This window comes from Gracilinanus agilis, chromosome 2, assembly GCF_016433145.1.
Source record: "Gracilinanus agilis isolate LMUSP501 chromosome 2, AgileGrace, whole genome shotgun sequence".
Classification (NCBI taxonomy): domain Eukaryota; kingdom Metazoa; phylum Chordata; class Mammalia; order Didelphimorphia; family Didelphidae; genus Gracilinanus; species Gracilinanus agilis.
The window spans coordinates 318,388,551-318,411,271 of record NC_058131.1 but is presented as its reverse complement, the minus strand read 5'-3'; the positions used below and the strand labels follow the sequence as shown (position 1 = coordinate 318,411,271).

At 39.7% G+C, this 22,721-nt stretch overlaps 1 pseudogene; it reads left to right on the top strand.

Annotated features, from left to right (window-relative positions):
* Nucleotides 1–5,504: 5,504 nt before the first annotated feature.
* On the top strand, nt 5,505–5,603 carry LOC123238384 (annotated as a pseudogene).
* The last annotated feature ends 17,118 nt before the right edge of the window (nt 5,604–22,721 follow it).

Here is a 22,721-nt window from a genome sequence, read left to right as displayed (position 1 = left end):
GAAGAAGAAGAAGAAGAAGAAGAAGAAGAAGAAGAAGAAGAAGAAAGGAGGCGAGGGGAGGGGAGAGAGAGAGAGAGAGAGAGAGAGAGAGAGAGAGAGAGAGAGAGAGAAGATGGAACCACCAGGGTGTGCTGGCTGATGGACTAGAGGAGATACAGGAGAGGGATGAGTCAGAGATTATCCCAAGGTTTGGAATATAGCAGATGGATATTCTTTTGGAGAACTATTTGAGCACCACCCAAATATTAGCTAATGGCAAAGATCTTGCCCCAGCTTGAGTGCTCCAATTACCAAGCAAAAACAGGCTGCAGGCACAGGGACCACCAGATGTTCTGCTCCAATCACCAGAGTGATAGGAGAATTCAAGGGAAATGCATCTGAAGGACAAGGAGAGGAAGAACGTCAGCAGATCCCAGGGACAGAAAATGACCCTCAACCTGGGAGGCAAGGCTCCCAGCACAGGGGCCCAGACCTGGTGCCTACTCTTTGCAGTTTGCAGAATTACACCATCTCTGAGATGAACTAGAACTCCGAAGTTGTTTGTCCATCCTAAAACTCTCCAAGAATCCCTTCTATGCCATCCCTGACAAGAAGGGGTCATTCAGGCTCTGCTTAAATACCTCCAGTGATGGAGAACTGATTACCTGGTCTTTTAGTCTACTTTTAGAAGATTCTGTTAGGCTATTTCTACTTAAATTAGGCCTAAATCTGTCTCTCTGCAACTTGCATTCATTGTTCCTAGTTCTACCCTCTGGGCCACACAGAACAATTCCAATCCTTCATCCACGACTACCTTTCATAGCTCATTTTATAACTAGTATTTATGTAACTATCTCTATAAAATGAGCTATGAAAGGCAGTCACGTGGATTTAGAATTGCAAGACCTGGGTTTGAGTCATCTCACTGACATTTACTAGTTATTTACTAGTTTGGACAAATCACTTCACCAATCTGGTCTCATGGTAGACTGTTACTTTTATCATTTCTTTTTCTTTTTTAAACCCTTACCTCCATCTTAGAATCAATGGTAAGTATCATTTCCAAGGCAGAAGAGTAGTAAGGGCTGGGCAACTGTGGTTACATGACTTGCCCAGGGTCACAGAGCTAGGAAGTATCTGAGACCAGATTTAACCCAGGATTTTATCTCTAAGCCTGGCTCTCAATCCACTGAGCCACCTAGGTGCTCCACATATTCCTGCCTTGGATATCAGAGGGGAAAAACCAATCAGCCATTACTCCCCTAAAAGATGGCAAATGTAGACCTATGGGCCCTCAGAGTTGGAATTAATGAGTATGGTGACAGGACATGTGGGAGATCTTGAATGTGAGGCTAGTTCAAATTCAAGGTTTTGTTGCTGGAAAAGAAGAAGCCATTGAAGATTTTTGAGCAGAGGAATGACATGAACAGAGCTGAGCATTCAGAGGACGTGGGCAAGAGACATCATGGCGGGGCAGTGCCTTGGGTTTGGAGACAAAAGAACTAGGCTCAATTCTGCTTCTTTATTACCTCCATCATCAGAGGCAAAATGCTTCATTTTTCTGGTCCTCAATTTCTTTCTCTGCAGAATGAGTCAGTTGGCTGAGGCCACTTCTCTAAGATTTCTTCCAGATTGGAATTCTATGATCCCATGTTGTACAGCAAGGCAGGGGGGAAAAGAGTAGCTTAGACTACAGTGAGGTTCAAGAGCTCTAGGAAAGAAAGGCAAAAATATGGTTATTTTCTCGTTAGAGGAAAACTAATTAAATTAATTAAATGCTGGGATGGATATCCACAGCTGGATGGTGCAGTAGATAAAGCACTGAGGCTGGAGAAAGGAAGACTAGAGTTCAAATCTGACCTCAGACTGTGTGACCCTGAGCAATTCACTTAACCCTGCTGACCTCAGTTTCCTCATCTGTAAAATGAGCCAGAGAAGGAAATGGCAAGCCACTCCAGGATCTTTGCCAAGAAAATCCCAAATGGGGTCACAAAGAGTCAGACATATTTGAAACAACTGAGCAACAAAAATTATCCTCTGAGTAGAGCGTGCTCAGACACAGGGCAATTGAGGCTTCGATAGGTGGCGACACAGTGAAGGTAGAGGATGGTTCCCTAGACATATCAGTGGAACACCCTAGGCACTGTGGTGGAAGGGGCCCACGGCAAGAAGTCATCTCATCCCAATGAGAGAGGCCCCAGTCATTTATAGGGAAGCTGCTTTGGGGCAAAGCTATGGGGTAACAAGGGAGCCATGTAGGGAAGCAGCTGGGGAAAACCCTAGTTGGGTCCTGGCCACTGAGCCCAAGAATAAAACCTTGCTTGGGCTTGTTCAGATAGAAAGGTAGTTTGGGGCTTGGGCCCCTCCTTTTGCTTTCTGGAGCCAAGCTGTAAGATTTGGAGTAGGCAACCTTGCCGCCTGGTTCACCTAAAGATGGGGAACAGAGGGAGGGGGCCAGAAGTCAGGCTCCAAGAATCACCAGATCACTGGAGAATAGGTCTTGAGCTAGAAGAGACTTTTAGCCTTTTAGTGCAACTCCCTCCTTTTTAGTTGTTCTTATTCGGTCATTTTTCAGCACACAGCTCTTCATGGTCCCATTTGGGGTTTTCTTGGCAAAAGATACTGGAGTGGTTTGTCATTTCCTTCTCCAGTTCATTTTACAGATGAGGAAATTGAGGTCAACAAGGGTAAGTGACTTGCCCAAGATCTCACAACTAATAAGTGTCTGAGGCCAGATTTAAACTCAAGAAGATAATTCTTCCAGGCATTCTATCCACTGAGCCAATTAGTTATCCTTCCTTTTACAGATGAAGAAACTGAGGACCAGGGAGATTAAGTGAGGAGAAAGGCCTTTAGAATTAGTGAACAGAAGCCCTGGAAGGAAACTTATTACACAAATCATCAGAATTAGAAGAGATCTTGGAAAATTACGTAGAATGGTAGAACACAGAATGGTAAAACAAAGAGGGACATTATAACATTGAATGTTAGCACTGAAAAGGATCTTGGATATTGAGTGTCCAAACCAGTGCCTTCATTTTATAAAGGAGGAAAACAAAGGAGGAAAAATGACTTTCCCAAGGTTATACAAGTATCAAATGGAATATGTAAGAATCTGGGTTGTGCCTATGGTTCAAATTATAAAGTTCTATTCTATTCTATTCTATTCGTATTCCCAGGGGAAGTAGATACCTTTAGACAGAGCAGGACAGGAAAGCAAGAAGCAATCAGGGGATCAGATAGAAAAGAAAAAGTGTGAGTATAGAGATGTGCAGAATGTCAGGAACACATGGGACAAGATAATGAATCAAAAATCTCTTAGTGAAAGAACTAGAAAAAGACAATTGATTAGCACAGAAAGTCATAAACTTTGCCTGTGTAGTGAATTCCCAGAAAACCAGAATAGACCAAAGAGAAATCAATGACTCTACAAGATAAGAAAATCTAGATCAAAATCAAAACATGTACAAAGTGGGAGTAAATATAAAATATCTGAGACCAAAAGAAATGACCTTTCACAACTATGAGTAGAAGAGGTTTTGAACAAGCAAAAGATTAGGAGACTCAGGTTAAATAATTGAAAATTTTGATTAAACAAATTTAAAATGCTTTTGCACAAACAAGATCAATGGAGTTAAAATGAGAAATGTAATAGTTAACTGGGGGAGGGGGGAATCTTTCTCTAACAAAGGTTCTGATATGTAAGATATTTAGAAAACTGATTCATATATATACATATATATGAATCAGTTTTCTATATATATATAGGCATGAAATCCTCAGAGGATATGAACAGACAGTCCTTAAAAGAAGAAAAATTAGCTATCAACAACTATTTAAAAGTGTTTCAAATCACTAATAATAAGAGAAATACAAGCCAGGAGTATTATAAGGCCCTTCCCCATACCCATAAGATTGGCAAAGGTGACAAAAAACAAAAAAATTACAGTAACTGAATTGTATAATAGAAAGAAGAAGGCACACTAATGCATTGTTAGTAGATCTGTTACTTGGTCTAGCTCTTGTAGAAAACAATTTGGAATTATAATACCAAAGTTACTCAATGATCCATGCCCTTTAATGCAGTGGTATCCTTGCCAGGTTTGTGCCACAAAGAGAGGAAAGAAAAACTATTATACTCTTATTTTTGTATTTCAATTACTAGCCTTCCTTCCCTTCAAATTCCTTCCCATTAAAAAAAATTTTTTTTAAATACAAAAACCTCCTTTTTACAAATAATCGACCAAAAGAAAACCACACTATAGAACCCTGGACCTGAAGTCAGGAAGATTTGAATTCAAATTTGCCCTCAGATGCTTATAGCTGTGTGACCTTAAGAAAGTCACTTAACCATTCTTTGACTCAATTTCTCTATTTATCAAATAGAGATAATAATAACACACCTATCTCACAGGGTTGTTATTAGACTCAACTGAGATAATGGGCGTAGCACAGTACCTGGTGTTATATTGAATCTCTGGGAGCCAGGAGTTCACTCTGTGATTGACAGGTGGATCAGTTGGATGTCGCAATGTTCCCAGAGAGGCATGCGGACAGGAGAGGGCAGTTGGGGGGGGGGAGGGGTGGTAATAAAACCACCCTGGTAGCCCTGGCAGGGGTTCTTGGTTCTTTTCCTTTTCCCTGAGACCTGAGATCAGTGGATCCTGGTTTTTGTGGGATTGAGACTTGCAGACTCAACCCTGCAAGCTCCTCCTGTTTGTTCCTGTACCACCACCAACCTGTACCCAGACCATTATCTCTGATTCTACTGCCCCGAGATACTAGGAAGTCAATCATCTTAGTTATCTAGGCTTCCCAGGGCCCAGGAGGGATCCAGGAAGTGGGCAGGAGAAGAAGAAGAGCATGGATAAAGGGTGGATATCTCAAACTGGTTAGGTTTATCATCTAGTGAATGAAGAAGCTGAAAGATTATATAGCAGTTTGCCTGCTCTGGTGTGGCTCTGGCCAGGCTGTACCAGAGAGAAGCTATCATCTTAATCCCTTTACTTGCCTATAGTTTAGAGATTCATCATCATCTTAACTAGGATCTCCCAATACCTCTATCCAATCCCATTATATTCCTTTGTTAAATACAACCAAAGTTTTAAAGTACCTTCCTGAAGTGGTTATTCAAAGCTTCTTTAGGAAGGGAGAGACACAATCAGATACCAACTGTTACCCAGCTAAAGAGCCCAGTAAATAATATCAATTAACCCCAGGTGGGTCCTGAAGGGATATCATCCATTGACCTAAAGGATCCTGCCTGGGCAACTGTTATAAAGGAGAGAGGTGTCATCCCATCTACATCTACATCTAATAGATAGGAGTATCAGTTTTTATTATAACACTGGCACAAAGTAAGTGCTCTATAAATATTAGCAATTATTGGCACATGAGCATCAATACAGCATTTTCTAAATTCACAGAAGAGAACAGAAGGAGGTTCAGAGGGATACACAGATTAGTGGGACAGCATTGCAGCTAATGTGCTAAATTTGTTATATACTTCAAAAAACAAGCTCTATGTGCTGACTTTGGCAGCATTTCTACTAAAATTGGAATGATACAGAGGCGATTAGCATGGCCCCTACACAAGGAAGATATGAAAAATTGCAGTTACTTTTAAAAAATGCTCTATATAACAGAAGTTCATGGTTCCATGTAGAATCCTTTTTCTGTTTTTTTAATATGGAAATATTAATGCTTGCTAGTATTTATCAAGTTAAGACTAGTAAAATGCTAAAAATTTATTTAAAAAAAAAAAGACTACCAAGGTCTAGTGCACAGATACAAAAGAAATCGTTAGCTTTGGAGCTAAATTGTTAATCTTGCTGGATTAAAGCATGCATTCCACAAGGTGAGCCAGGCTCCCCCAACCAGCTGGAGAAAGAGGGAATAGACATGACACTATGGAAGAAATTCAGAACTAACAATTGTAGAAGTCAAAAGGTATGAGTCTCATCTGTGCCACTATCGACTTATTGTGTGACGTCAGGAAACTCATTTTCCTTCTCTGTGACTCATTTGCCCCATCTGGAAAAGGAAGAGGTTGTGTTCCAGCAACAGCATTCAATTAATCTATGCTGATTACAAAGGGAAATGCATGGGATTTGGAGTCCCAGGCACTTATCAATTGTGTGGCTTTGAGCCCAAGTCCTTTTCTTAATCTGGGCCTCAGTTTCCACATCTATAAAATTTAGTACCCTAGACTACATATTCTCTGAGGTTCCCTCTAACCCTAAAATTCTGTGATTCTGTGAATTGTTACCTTTGGCAAGCCAAGCACAAATAAAAAGATCTGGGGTCAGAGAAGAACCAACATGTCTCAACCTTTTTCCAAGCTGTTTCAGAGGAAAAAAAGGTTTCTTGGCTGCCGTATCTAAACAATGTGGTCTGCATAATGACTTTGAAGCCAAAGCTGTCTTGGAGACTGTACAAAGCCATCAGATGTACCCTTAAGTTAAATGGGGGAAGAAGAATGGCTTTGTCTCATTCATAGTCTTCGCTCCTCTTTTGTGGGCACCTCAGGTATGAGGCAGATTGGTTCAGGCCAACTGGGGCAGCTTAAGTGAAATATCAAATCAGACTCTTTCTGTCTTAGAATCAATACTAAGTATCAGTTCCAAGGCAGAAGAGTAGTAAGGATGGGCCAATTATTTGGGGTTAAGTGACTTGCCCAGGGTCACATAACTAGGAAGTATCTGACTTCAGATTTGAACCCAGGATCCTTCATATCTAGGCCTGGCTCTCTTTCCACCAAGCCACCTAGCTCAGCCCAGATTCTTTTAAAGAGCAGATTTCAAAGTGTCGTGTTCTGTACAGGTTTAGCAGATGAGGTGGAGTTGATGAAAGAGGAAGAGTTCCAATCTCTTCAATCTCTTTAGCCCTTTTCAAGCTTCAAGTCTCTGCTTCAGATCACTGAATCTCTTCATTCTTTGGGTACTTCTAGCTTCAGACTTTGAGAGAGAATATGGAGGAAGCCAACCCTACCTCAGATACCTGAAAGAAAAAACTCTGGGAAGTCACAGGAGGAGCTGATAGTCTCCATCATGTTATCCTCAACTTGCTATACTAAAGACTTTGGGGGAACTTCCCTGTGGATGAGATCTAGGACTTTGTTTCTAGGCTGAGCCAAGTTGCCTTATTCCCAATGGGAGAACTCCTTCCCTCTATTATCTAATATATATTCTTTTATATAAACCTTCTATGATTTCTATTTTGCTGCCAATTTGGATATATGAGTTTTATTTTTTTTTCTTTTCTTTTCTTTTTTTAGTTTTTTTTAATATTTTCCCATAGTTACATGTTTCATGTTCTTTCCCTCTCCCCCAAACTCCCCTAATCCCTCTTAGTTTCAATGCAAAATTCCACTGGGTTTTACATGTATCATTGATTAAGACCTAATTCCATATTATTGATAGTTGGACTAAAGTTATCGTTTATCCCCAATAATATTCCCATCGGCCCATGTGTTCAAGCAATTGTTTTTCTTCTGTGTTTCTCCTCCCACAGTTCTTCCTCAAAATATGGCTAGTTTTCCTTCTCATAAGTCCCTCAGCCTTGCTCTGGATCCTCGCATTGCTGCTAGTAGAGAAGTCCATTATGTTCGATGGTACCACAGTCTCTGTGTACAATGTTCTGGTTCTGCTCCTTTCATTCTGCATCAATTCCTGCAGGTCATTCCAGTTCACATGGAATTCCTCCAGTTCCATCACCAACAGATACCACAATTTGTTTAGCCATTCCCCAATCGAAGGACATTTCCTTTTTCCAATTTTTTCCACCACAAAGAGCACAGCTATAAATATTTTTTTACAAGTCTTTTTCTTTATTATCTCTTTAGGGTATAAACCCAGCAGTGCTATGGCTGGATCAAAAGGCAGATAGTCTTTTTTTTTAAAACCCTTGTACTTCTGTGTATTGTCTCATAGGTGGAAGATTGGTAAGGTGGGCAATGGGGGTCAAGTGACTTGCCCAGGGTCACACAGCTGGGAAGTGGCTGAGGCCGGCAGATAGTCTTTTAAAGACCTTTGAGCATAGTTCCAAATTGCCATCCAGAATGGTTGGATCAGTTCACAACTCCACCAGCAATGCATTAATGTCCCAATTTTGCCACATCCCCTCCAACATTCATTACTTTCCCCTGCTATCATTTTATCCAATCTGCTAGGTGTGAGGTGATACCTCAGAGTTGTTTTGATTTGCCTTTCCCTAATTATTAGAGATTTAGAACACTTTCTCATGTGCATATTGATAGTTTTGATTTCTTGATCTGAAAATTGCCTATTCAAGCCCCTTGCCGATAAATGGGTTTTCTTAACTAAGTCTATGTATATTTATTATGGAACTAGTATCTGATGGGAAAAGGGTCAAACCTTGGATATAAAGTTCTGGGGCCTGCTTATCCCCAATCATGAACAGCAATCAGAAGTTAGATTGAATCTTAAAATCACATCTTTTAGACTATATTAGTCTAAAAGCAAATACCTATAATTCTTGATTAGGGCTCCTTCTCCCCAAGGAAAACAGAATGGCTTCTAGCCTCAACCTCCTTCCTCCCCACCTGGCAGAAATTAGAGTCTCTCCTGGAGAGTGGGGGCAGTGAGTGGAGAAGAGGCTGAAGATGTCTATTCTGCCTCCCTTTGAACTACATAATGGTACCTCCATACTATGTGTAGGGGGAGGGGGGCAGCCCTCACCACACATGACCTTCACTAAATGTGAATATAAGCTTTGTACTGGCAGCCATCAAAAAGAACCAGAGGACAGCACATTTGGTAGATCCTAGATGGAGAATTTATCAAAATAAAAATAGACAAAGATATTTCAGGATATAAGAGGATAGCAAGATATATAAAGAACTGATTCAAATTTATAAGAATAAGAGCCCTTCCCCAACTGATAAATGATGAAAGGGTACAAATGAACAGTTTCAGAGAAGGAAATCTGAGTTTTCAATAGGAGGAAAAAAATATTCTCCAAGGAGTCAATATGGTAGAATTGCAGGAAGTTCTACAGCTAAAGTCCCCTCCACAAAATTCCAAACAGAACTAGAAAATGCACCAGATAGAATGCTAAAGGAAAAAGTCATTAAAAGCCATGAGTCATTTTCCAGCCCAGGTCAGCATAAGGAAAAAGGAAAATCTGGAGACACTAGGGATGGAGTCATTCCAGAAACACACTGTGTTCAATCACTCCAACACCCAAGGAGAGACTGTGTACCAGGGCAAGAGGAAGTCCCAGACCCATAGCAGACACCCCCAGAGCCATATCAGGGTACTATGACAAGGAAAATTTCTAAGTGGCAGTTTCATTGACCACTACTCTCCTCCTGGTGATATGAAGGACTCAGAAAGGCAGAAAATATTAGAGGGTTTTTTTTTATGTGGCCATTGTGGAAATTTGTTATGACTGACTTCATGCATTTATATCAGGTATTGTTTTTCTTTTGCTCTTAATCAGGGTGGGGGAAGGAGAGATTGGGGCAGGAAGGGAAGAAGGCAGATTTTTGCTCATTGAAAAAAATACAAGATAATTTTTAAATGTTCCAGGGATGAATAATTAGAGAAAATTCAAATTAAAGCAACTCTGAAGGTCTACCTGCCGTATTGGCAAAGTTGACTATAAAGGAAAATGACAGATGCTGGAGAGGCTACATGAAAACATGTACATTAATGTATTGTTGGTGGAACTGTGAACTAGTCTATCCATTCCAGAAAGCAATTTGGAACTCTTCCCCAAAAGTTGCCAAACTGTGCATGCCTTTACCCCAAAGAGAACAAAGAAAGAGGAAAAGGACCCATAGATTCTTTAAATAAAAATATTTATAGCAATTCACATTAGGAAGAATTGTCTCTGCACTTATGAGAATATATGTGAAGATTTAAAGAAAGAAGACAATAGAGTCCACACTGCTAAAATATTTTAAATAATGATATTTCTGTCATATCAGTGTAGATTAATCTTCAAGTATAATATTAAGGCATTTTAAAATTTTTAAAAATTTGCTTTCTATAACTAGTCTATTATTTTGTAATAAACTCAAATCAGAAATAATTTTCTTATCCCTTTTTGTCATATTACACTAATAAGTAGGTTAAAGACTTATTTTAAAAGTTTTTCATTGCATGTTCCCATTGGGCAAGAACCAGTCATTCATTTTTATGTATAATTGTAATTTTAAAGAATATAAGTTCTAACAACCATGACAATTTCACAGGATACATTATTCATACCAATTGGGGCCTAGTTGTACTCTTGGGGAACTGTAAGAAATGATACAAAGAATGATTTTGAGAAACCTAAGAAGACTTATATGAATTGATACAGAGTGAAGTAAGTAGAGCCAGGGGAACAACTTATGTAACAATAACAACACTGAAAAGACAAATAACCTAGAAATACTTATCTTAAAACTCTAATCAGGGGGCAGCTGGGTAGTTCAATGGATTGAGAGCCAGGCCTAGAGACTGGAGGTCCTAGGTTGGAATATGACCTCAGACACTTCCCAGCTGTGTGACCCTGGGCAAGTCACTTGACCCCCATTGCCTACCCTTACCACTCTTCTACCTTGGAGCCAATACACAGTATTGACTCAAAGACAGAAGATAAGGGTTTAAAAATACAACAATTCTAATCAATCTAGAGTACCAGTGATGAAGCCTATCTCCTGAGAGAAAGGTGATGGACTTAGGATGCAGATTGAGACATAGGGGAATTTGTTTTGCTTGATGATGCCTACTTGTTTCAAAGGGGTTGCTTTTCTCTTTATCACTGGGGGAAAGGAAGATAAAGGGAAAATAAATTGTGTTCATTAAAAATTTTAAATTTAAAATGAAAAAAATGAGGATTGCTCAGGTGCATCAATGAATGGAATATCTACTCTGATGGGAGTATTCGAAGTATCAATATGTTATTACTTCCCAGGGCAGCCTTTTTTGAGACAATTCTGATTGCTAATAAATTCTTTCTTACTAATTTGCCTCCATAACGTGGGGTAAGGGGAGAGGGAAAGCTTCATTTTCTTCAAATATCAAATTCTTTACCTCTTCCCCAGTCAAACATGATCTGGTTTAACACCATCACCACCTCCACCCCAGAAGAAACTGAGAACCAAAACAGCAAGTCAAGAAAACAAGCAAGCATTTACTGTGTGGCCCCAACCTAGAGATAAAAAGAAAAAAGTGAAATAATCCTTGCCTTTGCGAATTTATGGTCTGATGGAAAGACAGCCAATATATACATGTAGGGATATATAAAACACATATAAGACAGATTTAAGGTAACCTTGGAGGGAAAACCATCAGCCCCTAGGAGAAAGACCTTAGAAAAACTTGAACTAAATTTTGAAGGATCTCAGGAATTTCAAGAAGTCAAAGTGAAGAGAGAAGATCATTCTAGTCATGGAGGACAGATAGTTCAAAAGCACAAAGATGAGAGATGGAGTAGTGTGTGAGAGTTATGTTAAATAGAAAAGTATGGCTTCCTAGCTGTGTGACCCTGGGTAAGTCATTTAACCCCCATTGCCTAGCCCTTATCACTCTTCTGCCTCAGAACCAATACACAGTATTGATTCTAAGGTGGAAGGTAAGGGTTTAAAAAAAGTATAACTGGATCATATATATGGAAGGGAGCAGAAATTATAATAAAGTTAGAAAGGCAAGACGGGGTCAGATAGTGAAAAGTTTCAAATGACAAATAGAAGAGCTAATAATTAAACCTTGATAATAGGGAGCCACTGCAGTGTGAGTAAGGAGGCAACATGATCAGAAGTGCCCTTCAGAAAAAGCATTTCTGCAAGAAAATGGATGGGAGTGGGGATAGACTTGAAGCAAGGAGAACAAACTGGAGGCTCTTGCAATAGTCCAGGTGGGAAGTGATGAGGGCTTGCACCAGGGTGGTGGCCACATGAGGAAGGGGCAGATGGGAGAGACATTGCAAAGGTAGAAATTATAAGAATCGGCATATATATGTAGGCGTAGGAATAATGAGGAGTTTCAGATGGATTTCAGGTTAGTAAAGCAGAGTGTCTTGCCCAAGGTAAGAGGCAACTTGGGGCTCAAGTGTTTTGTTCAAGCTTTTCTATCTCTCTCATCAACTCATGTCCTTTGATTCTAGTTGTGCTATTGCCTCTTTCCCTGTCCTCAGGTGACACCTGAAGTTCCTTCCAACTCTGAGAGACTTTTATGCCATGAGAGTTTCCCCTGCATGTTGTACATTCACTCGCTCTGACCTGTGGGGCAGTCTTCTGGCACTGGCCTCTCCTCTACCCCATCCTGACCAAAGAAGTCTGAACTCTGGAGAATGTCTAGCCTCCTACTTTCCAAGCACAAACCCAGCAGCCACGCACATTCTTGCAGGGGCCCTGTATGGCTGGAACAGAAGGGGCTTTCATGAGAACCTCCTCACAGTATGATGACTATCTCCGAGGCATTATCTTCCATTAATGTAGTCAGTCGAAGGGGGTGGATTTAGTCTGACTGGGGCCACAGGGCCTCCACTCATACATCTTCATCTTCAAGTTAGGCGTATGCATATAAACATTTCACATTCAAAAGGCTGGGCACCCCTTTTGCCATGACTACTTGGCTCTCAAACCCTCATTGCCAATTGTGTCGCTACAGAAACTTCATTCTCTGTTTCAGCAAGGAACTGCTACCTCCTCCCTCCCCTTTCCACTCAGAAGCAGCCAACTCTCTAGAGAGATAGAAAAACTTGAACAAAAGACTTGAGCCCCAAGTTGTCTCTTCCTTCTCCTTTAGTAGGGATCAATGGGAACGGAGACAAATTGTCCCCCAACACCAGGATTTTTAATGAACATAAATAAAGATGTCAAGGCAATGTTATGATTTAATGAACGTATAGATGTTCTGGAGATAAACGTGCAGGCATATTGGAGTATGGCTCAACAAACGATGGCAGATGAATGTAAAGAGATACTATTATGGTGTAAGAAAAGATGAAAAGGATAGTTTCAGAGAAACCCAAGAAGATTTGTATGAACTGATGAAGAGTCAAGTGAACAGAACCAGTAGAACAATTTATATAACGTAATTGTATGAAGATGAACGACTCCGAAAGACTTAAGAACCCTGATTGAGAAATGAGTAATCACAATTCCAAAGAGTCCATGATGAAATATGCTACCCACATCCAGACAGAGAGGTGGTGGCCTCAAGTTGCAGTATTTTTAAATTTGATTATGCACATTTATTAAAAGAATTTTGTTTTTCTTTTCTTTTCTTCAAGGGGAGAGGGACCATGGGAGGGAGAAAAATAGATTTTTGTTCATTTAAATTATTTAGATTGAAATTTAAAAAGAAAGTCTTGAAAAAAAGATGTTGTAGAGATGAGAAAGTAGACACGTGGGTTGGTAGTCACCATTTAAAAAATAAAACCATCTGTGATTTTTCCCACTTTTTCAGAATCTTCCTCTTACTTGTATTGTAATATAGTAAAAACTGATGCCCAGATGCCTTCAAAATTTAATCATCTACAATACAGATTTCTTATGGGTACACTTGACCATATCCAGGTGCACTTCTTGATTCTTTCTTCTTAAATGTCATTTCCTCTTCCACCCAGAGCATATTGTATACAAAGGTATTCAGATGGGGTAATTTCACTGTTATAGATGATGAGTCAAGAGAATTATAGAAATGCTGGCATCTCTGTGCTATTTAGCCTCTATTTGTCCTCATTTAAAAATTCATTTAAGGGTTGATTTAAAAGTGCTTTTCACTATTTTGAGAATGCTCATAATCTTCTGCCATTCTCTCCCGAAATGTTTTGCCATTAAGTTTTTATTCTCAAGGGAATTTGCCCTTGGCTACAAATTCTCTCCCCTTGCAAGAAGATCAAATGTTGCCAGCTGAGGTGATTTCTGGGCTCTTTTGGTTTCTTTATCATGGTGACTGTCTTACATTCATTAATTCTTCTAAGAAATGGTGCAGTCCTGGGAAGATATACAAAAGGAAGAGTCCATAAGAGGACATGGAAGTAAACAAGATATTGTTGTTTATTCTCTTGTTAAGTTAATATAAATATTATAGAGGGATTGGACAGTGAGGGCTTGGATTGGATATACTCACATTTGTCCTTTCTGGTGAGTTATACAAAACATGTATAAATATTTCTCAGACTGCTTCCACTCTAACCATATATGGCAGCGTGGTGATCCTATTTCTGGCTATGAGAGACTAGGAGATTGGTGCTATGTGGTAATGAGTATTCTGGTTAACTGTAAGGTCAGAGGAGCCAATAACCCAGGGGGTGTTGAGCTAGGATTGGGTTAACATACAACGATAATATGCCCCTTCTTCAGCTCCACTTTTCCTTTCTAGACATCATCATGGCAAAAACTACTCTGAGCTGTGGAGTGGGGAAGAGGCAACAGTTGCCTTATCTCTCAGTCACCATGTATTTTTGAACACAGGTTTCTTTTGTGTTTATGCTTTCCTAATTTAAGGCAGACAGGAGTGTCCAGTGAAACTAGGAGATCCATTGAAGCCATTAGAGGCTCCACTGGTAGAGTCCAGTAGAGTTGGTAGAGCCAATTCCACTGAGAAGCCATTGTAACATCTGAATGAATTGCTTAATCCAGCTCAACAGAAAATTAACCTATCAGTTGAGACACCACTTTCTAAAGAGAACCAGCTCAGCTGCACAAAAGAGACTCATTCATTGCTGATGCCATGCCCCAAAGTGAACCTATAAATGCTAAGGCCTGGGAGTCTCCATCTCCTCATCTCCATAAGTTCCCTACCGGTGTGCCTCACCAACTTTGTCCTTTAAGTTGCAATCTCCTCTCCAAAGGGACTTTGTACATTGAAGAGAACAGTGAGCATCTGGTTTAGGGAATTTTGGAGGGTAACTTCTGCCCTTGTTATATCTTCTCAGTAAAAATCCTTTTTGTAAAAACTAACTGATGTCAACTGGTTGATCAATATCAGAGAGTACCATGGATAGGGAATCATGTTTAGGAGTCACAATCCCTCAGAGTCATTATCCCTAGGAACCTAATTTGACAGTATTGTTTCAATTGGAAAAGTGAGCCCTATAGTAGATGCTATATAAGGGAGGGGGTTGTTTAAGTGGAAGTTAATGGTTTCATGCATTGTTATTTTTTATTCTTGTATATGGATTTGAATTGTTTTTTGTGGAGTTATTAAAATTAGATGAGATCCTTCAGTCAATGAAATTGTGGTCATTTTCTTTTATTCATTTCTCATTTTGCAAATTAATAGTTTATCTACATTGTTCAGGCTAGAACTATGGTGATTGCTCACAGTGTCTTCTCTTTATCCTAAAATTAAATTTTGTGTTGAATTTAACCTTTGTTCTAATCATTTTGGGTGATATTGCTTGGTACTCTTCATATCCAGAATCTTCCACTCCTTTTTTTTAAACTCCTACCTTCCATCTCAGAATCAATGATGAGTATTGATTCCAAGGCAGAAGAGCAGTAAAGGCTGGGCAATGGCAGTTAAGTGACTTGCCCAGAGTCACACAGCTTGGAAGTATCTAGGCTAGATTCAAATCCAGAACCTCTTGTCTTTAGGTCTGGTTCTCAATCCAGTGAATCACCTCTCTACACCACCACACCCAATCTTTTAAAAAGTATTCATAACATACCAGCATGAAGAGATACCACACTCTAGGGGCATTAATTTGTCCAAGTTTGATAACTGGGATGAAAAGAGGCATTTTCAAGTCATTAAATGGTTTTTTAAAGGTTTGTTTTATTGTCCACAGTATCGGCAATATTATACAATGATTAACTGTGAGAGGCTTAGCTACTCTCAGCAATATAATGACCCGAGACAATTCTGAAGGACTTAGGAGAATGAATGTGATTCACCTCCAGAGTCAGATGCAGATCAAAGCACACACTATTTTTCACATTAGTTTATTCAGAGTTTTATTTGGGGGTTTTGGTTTTATATAAATATTCTTTTACAACAATGAACCAGTATGGAAGTGTTTTTTGTGTGATGAGACATGTATAATCCAGATCAAATTGTTTACCCTCTCAGAGAGGAGGGAGTGAAGGGAGGGAAAGAGACAATTTGGATCTTAAATTTCAGAAAATTTATATTGGAAATTGTTTTTACATGTAACTGGGAAAATAAAATATCTTTGAATAAAAAGTCAATAAATAAATGGTTTACTTTGCTCTAACACAGCAAGGATATGCAATAAGGATCAAGGCACAAAGCTTTATGGATGTGGTCACCCTCATCTCCATATGGAAACTCATCTGATCATCACAGTAGGATATGATGAAAGACATGGTTAAGATCTTCAGAAATCTACCAAGTTTGAGGAGCCCAGGCTTCCCATGGCTAGGAGTTTTTATGCCCTCGGATGACCAGAAATTCAGGGCCAGTCTGTCCTCCATACTTGGAATGTTCTCCTCTCATCTCTGCCTCTTAGAACCCTTGGCTCTCTTTAAGGCTCAGCTCACATGTCACCCCCTTCAAGAGACCTTTTCTGATTTCTCTACTTGTTAATGAGCTCCATCCTAATCATTCTACTTATTTGGCATATACTACATTTGCTTCCCTGTTAACTTGTAAAATGTAAGCTCCTTGGAGTCAGGGAATGTTTCCTTTTCATTTTTGCACCCCCAGAATCTAGCAAAATACCTGGAACATAGTACTTTTTAATAAATATTAAATGATTGAGGATTGGTTGAACTGGTTTTTAAGATCTTTTCAAATTTTTCATAAAATTTCTCTACTTTTCCACCCTCAGTTACAACTGATGTTGAATTACAATTATTTTCATGGTGGTCCTTTCATTTACACCCATCATGAGCACGGCTAGGCAAGATGACCAAGGGTTCCGTGAAATGACTCATTCCCCTGGGAACCTATCTTGTTGCCATGGGCCCCCTATGAAGCCAAATTCACTAATCCCTTTATTCAGCTCTCCAAAGAAAACCTGTGAGCCATCTTTCAATTTAGCCACAGTTTCTTTTTTTTTCCTGGCTTCTGTCGATGTTTATGTGACTTGGTTGCTCCGTGTATAATATAATGATGAATAATAAAACATTTATTGGGCACTTATTATGTGCCACATACTAAGGGAGTCCAGTAAGCAACAGTTACATGGTCACTGGACAAAGATTTCACATTTAGAGTACTAACAGTTAAATTACTATTTATAGACATCTTAAAAACCGTGTGATTCTTAACACTTCCTGCTCCCTTTCCTTAATATTCTACTGCTGTTACTGCAGAAATAGATGATAGCCCCACAGGACTCAGCATCACTCTGTGTTTTTCTTGATTTCATTGGTCAATGTCATTCACCACCTAGTATCCCACCCATTGGTGATAAGTCTCTAAGTACTTGGCTAAACTGGACCTTAGTAAACACAGTCTGTTGCCAGGACAGTTCTTGAAGTCTTTTTAACTCAACAAAATCTGCCAGGGCTCACGCTCTGTTGGCACAATCTTTAAGAACTCAGAGTGAAGCTTTAGAGTAGGAATTTTATGGAAGAGTTTTATTATGAGACTATTTTAGTGTATTATGACTACATGACCCCCAAATGACTATATGACCAATTCAAGCAACCATAGAATGTTAAAGCTGGATAGGAGTCTAGGTCATATAGAATGTTAGAGTTGGGTATAATCTTAGAACAGAATATTAGTCTATCAAAAAACAGTATGTTCTGGGAGCAGCTGGGTAGCTCAGTGGATTGAGAGCCAAGCCTAGAGATGCGAGGTCTTAGGTACAAATCTGACCTCAGACACTTCCCAGCTGTGTGACCCTGGGCAAGTCACTTGACCCCCATTGCCTACCCTTACCACTCTTCTGCCTTGGAGCCAATACACAGTATTGACTCCAAGACAGAAGGTAAAGGTTTTAAAAAACAAACAAACAAACAACAAAAACCCCAGTATGTTCTGTCTGGAAAGGGCCTTCAAACACTGGAGCATTGAATGTCAGAACTCTGAGTGGCAGTGGTTCCGAGAAGGGAGAGAACTAGGAAAACAAAGCTTTGTTTTTTGTTCTCAGAAAATACCCACCCATACAATGCCAAAGCCCAGCCCTGCAGCCCCTGAGGAGACAGCTCTGAACTTCTAGGGTGTTTCCCTATGGATGCCATTCCTGTCATAGAACATGTGTCATTGCCATCTGCTTGAAAATTTAACTAGCGATGCTTCCGCAGAATGAGTGTTTCCTCCATCATCATCAGCGTGTTTTATGACTCAATGAAATAATGCTCAGAGTAAGACATTCCATGTTACCAAGGAAGGCTAAGCAGAAACAGGGTCAGGGTCCCTCTCTCTCTCTCTGTCTCTAACTCTCCCTCTCTTTCTCTGCCTCTCTCTCTCTCTCTCTCTGTCTCTGTTTCTCTCTGTCTCTGTCTCTGTCTCTCTCTGTCTCTCTGTCTCTCTCTCTCTGTCTGTCTCTCTCTGTCTCTCTGTCTCTCTCTGTCTCTCTGTCTCTCTCTCTCTCTCCCCTCTCTCTTTCTCTCTGGCTGGGTAGCAACAAGGAATATTTTTACCTGGGGCAAAAACAATATGGGAGAGGTGGCACAAGGAGGGGTGATGCTTCACTCAAGTTTTATATCTTTGATGCCTGGGATATGGTAAATATTGAATAAATACATTTTTATTCATTCATTCATTTACAATCATTCAGCTAACATATGACTAAACTGGAATATGAGCCCAATTTCTCTGCTTTCAAATCAAGCATGCTTTCTACTATACCCCACTGCCCTATTTTATAGAAATGAAAACTGATACTCAGAGAGCCCGATCACACAGCTTTTAAGTGGTTGATACAAGACAATAGTTGTCTTTGGGTATTTGAAGGGTTGTTGGAAAAGAGATTAGACTTGATCTGTCTAGTACCAAAGGGGAGAACTAGAAGCAATTAATAAAAGTGAAGAGATAATTCAGGCTGGAAGAAACATCTCCATAAAGGAAGACCGGTCAGTAAGAACCCCGAGTGAAGAGTGGGCACTCTAGGCTCTGCCTGCTGCCAATCCATGTTGGGCGATTGAGGAACTTCTGGAAGGGTATAATGACCTAGAATGGAGATTCTCGACCCCCCTGGTCAGACCAAGGAGAGGTAACCATCTCCTGACTACTCACTGAGTGGTGGCTTTTAATTGGCTGTTGAGCCAGGACTGAGTTTGAATGTACAAGGTGTTCTCTGGCCAATTTATTCTCTCTCTTCCCTGGGGGCATGTGAGGCCAAAACACTAGGAGCGTTTTCCACACTCCATTCATCAATATGCCTTTAATCATATGTCCAGGCACCAGGTTGGGTACTGAAGAAGCAAAGAAAAAATGAAAATGTCCCTGTCTGGAGGGTTCACGTTCTATTAGGGAAGGAGAGGGATGATGTTGATTGAAAATGAAATACATATTGTAAGATAAGTTTTGGAAGAGTTGCAAATATCCATGTGAGGGAACAGGGTTGCCAGTTGAAAACTTAGAATCTTGGGAGACTCCTGATTCTATGCCAGGGCATGAGACCCTTGGTCCATTAGAAATTGCCCTATAAAAGGAGAAGGAGCCCAACCATCTGGGACTCAGTCAGAGATGGGTGAGGGTAGCTTTGGGTAGGCAATCCTTACCTCCTCAATTGAATAGGCTAGTGATCATTTGATATCTCATAGGGACTATCACATCATCTTATGGACTCAGTGTTAACTTATATTATTCATCAACTTACTGCTACAAACAATTTATTTGAAGAAGTTCAATTTAACCTACATCTCATTGTCAAGCTACAACCTAATCCATCAGCTCTTAGGTGGAGTCAAATCCAGCTAGCCTGGAAGAGACTTGCCAGACCCGTCTAAACATTCTAAGAAGACAGTTTATCCTACAACTCTTGAACAAGATCATAAAGTAGCTCAGTATTTCCTTTTCCCTTTCCCCTCCCTTTATCTTTCCTAATTACCTTATATCTTTAAAATAAACCCTTTCCTAACAGATAATATCATCTACTGACCTTTTGTGGGCTGGCCTGTATCAACAGTGAAGAAGGCAGTCATAAGAGTGTTAGTGAAGTTTGAATTAGAGGGGCATTTATCATCAAAGCTTGAGGCTACAGATTGAATTCCTTTAACTCTGTTCAGAGTCAGATAACCAAATATTTCTACATTGAATATTATAACAGTAACATCTCTTCAACAAAGCTATACTTAACTGTCAGGAAATTGGTTTCCTAAGAGACTTTCAGTGATTGGCTAGAGGGAGTTGCTTGGAGTCTAACATTGTCCACAGACTTCCTAGTAACACCAAGAGAGGCTAAAGCTTTACTGACAACTTAAACTCTGATAGTTTCATTTCTCCCTGAGCCAATATCTTATTTGTGCAGTTATCATCTCCCTGTCATTATAGTTTTTGGCAAAGCCAATCTAAATTAGGACCTTTTTCTTTCAATATTAATACGGCAATTGGAAGATTTATTTTCATCTTCCTTAGTAGTTTTATTTTATTCTATACAGTTTGGACCAGGGCATACAGATTATGGGTAGTAATTTTACCAAACTACCTGTTGGGACTGATGGAGTTTTATGATAATTATAAATGGTTTGCTATAACTACAGCAGAAGTTATTGCATTCCTGCCTACAGTAGGGGCTATGATTCTGTCAGTGTGTCAAGGTCTCTGGGCTATTAAAAAGATTCTGGGTCATCTCCATGGAACACCTACAGATGCACAACAAGTAATTGTGGCTTTAAAGGAACAAACACGGGAATTGATTGAAATTAACAAGAAAATTAGAGAAGGTCAGACTCTAGATGCACATACAATCATGCAGCTAGAGGTAATTAAGAACCAACAAAAGGACCAATGCACAGTCAAAGCAAACAAAGCAACAGAATCTGACGATAAGACTGGGAACACTGAAAAAGAGGCTGAGGCATCTGTTACAATTTTTCCAGTTTGTGACAGAACTGTTTATCAAAACGATGCTGGGATACTGAAAGGATACAAGCCATTCACTGGAAATGACCTAGAGATCCTACATAGATGCTTTCCAAAGTATTACCTCGATCCACACAAAAATATTAAAGAATTAAAATGGGCATGCAAGCTGTATAATCCTTCCTTTGAGGATATGGAATTTCTTCTAGCAGAATTTTATTCCCCCAGCAAGAAAGACACATTTATCAATGAAACAAGAACCAACCCAAACCTTACATCTTGGCCAACAGAGTTTAGGAACCTAGAACTTAGTTCTCCTGCAAACATGAACTATCATATCAGGTATAAAGACAATCTCCTCGAGGTGATGAGACTCCATGCTAAGAGGTCAAACTCCTGGGGAAATTTTGAAAAAAATTGTGCAAGGGATAGATGAGCACCCTAGCATCTATCTAGACCATCTTGTTAAAGCTGCTGAGACCATGCTTGGTTTTAGGGATGCCCAATTGGAAGAGACTATCCAGCACATCAGAAGGCAGTTTGTGAAGAACAGTGCTGTCCCTATCCAAACTTATTTTCAGTTGCATTGCCCAGAGTAGGAACAAATGTCAATTAAGGACAAACTGCTTCATATGTCCATGATTCGAAAGACATCAAACCATCTAAGAGCAGTGACAGTGATAAGGACTCTGTGATAGCCCAGTTGAAAAACAATTAAAGGATTAAATGTCCTTGTCTGGAGGGTTCACGTTCTATTAGAGGAGGAAAGGGACCCTGTTGATTGAAAATGGAATACATATACAAAGTAATTTCCTGTGGGGAGGGCCGAACAACTCAGGGGATCAGAGGAGACTTCCTATAGAAGGTGGCACTTAATCTGAGTTTTGAAAGAGCCTAGGAATTCTAAGTGGTAGAAGTAAGGAAGGAGAAAATTCCATGCATAAGCATGGAGGACAGTCTATATAAGGAAGAATTTAAAATTTAAAAAACAATAATAAAATTTAAAAGAAAGAATTTAGTGTCTACATGTATCAAGTCAGCACTTTATAAATATTATTTCATTTTATCCTCACAATAACCTTGGGATTATCACTCCCATTTTATAGCTGAGGAAACTGAAGCAGAGAGAGGTTAAGTTCTTTCCTCAGAATCATACAGTTAGAGTCCAAGGCAGAATTTGAACTCAGGTCTTCCTGAATGGAGGTCCAGAGCTCTACTTGCTGGGCTACTTAGCTGCCTTTATAGAACATAAACTGTGTAAAGGAAAATAATCTTCATTAAGCCTGGAAAGATAGGCTGGAGCCAGATAGTGACAAACTTTAAAAGACAAATAAGAAATATGTGTTTGATTCTAAGAGTAAGAGGGAACCACTAGAGTTTAGTGGATCATGAATCACAGACCTAGAACTGGAAGATTTCAGAGACCATCTAGCTCAATCCTTTTTTCAGATGAGAAAACTGAGTTTCAGAGATTTACCCAAGATCACACAGGTAGGAGAGGGACATGGTCAGTTCTATACTTCAGCATTATCCATTTCTCAGCTGTGCATAGGATGGATTAGAAAAGGAAGAGAATAAGAACTGGGAGACCAATCGGGAGGCTATTGCAATAGCCTTGGTGAGAGGTGATAAAAAGGATGAAAGAGTAAAATGACTAGAGTAGAAGAAGGAAGCAGATGTAAGATATATTGTGGAAGTTAAATTGACAAGATTTAGCAACTGATTGGATTGAGGGGAGAGGGAGAGAGAAGCACTGAGGATGACTAAATTTGTGAACCTGGGTGACTGGAAAATTGGAATCGCCTTCAACAAAAAATGGGGAAATTGGGAAGAGAG